We start from the raw sequence: 228 nt of genomic DNA, 5'->3' as shown, positions 1-228 counted from the left end.
TGTTTGGTTCTGACCTTTTGCTTTAGAGAGACATGAAGAGCCTTCTCTGGGAAACAGGACCTGCTGCTTCATAAACCTCTCCTAAAGCCCTAGCATATGACTTACTTCCCCCTATACTTTATAGAGGTTTCCAGCCTCACTGGAAGAAAATAATGCTGACAAGTAATTTTTTTCATGCCTACTGGGGGAATGTGATGCTGTAGGATAAGCACTGGACTGTTAACCTCA

Source organism: Chrysochloris asiatica, unplaced genomic scaffold (genome assembly GCF_000296735.1).
Source record: "Chrysochloris asiatica unplaced genomic scaffold, ChrAsi1.0 scaffold00165, whole genome shotgun sequence".
Classification (NCBI taxonomy): Eukaryota; Metazoa; Chordata; class Mammalia; order Afrosoricida; family Chrysochloridae; genus Chrysochloris; species Chrysochloris asiatica.
Note: the sequence above shows the minus strand (reverse complement) of the source record.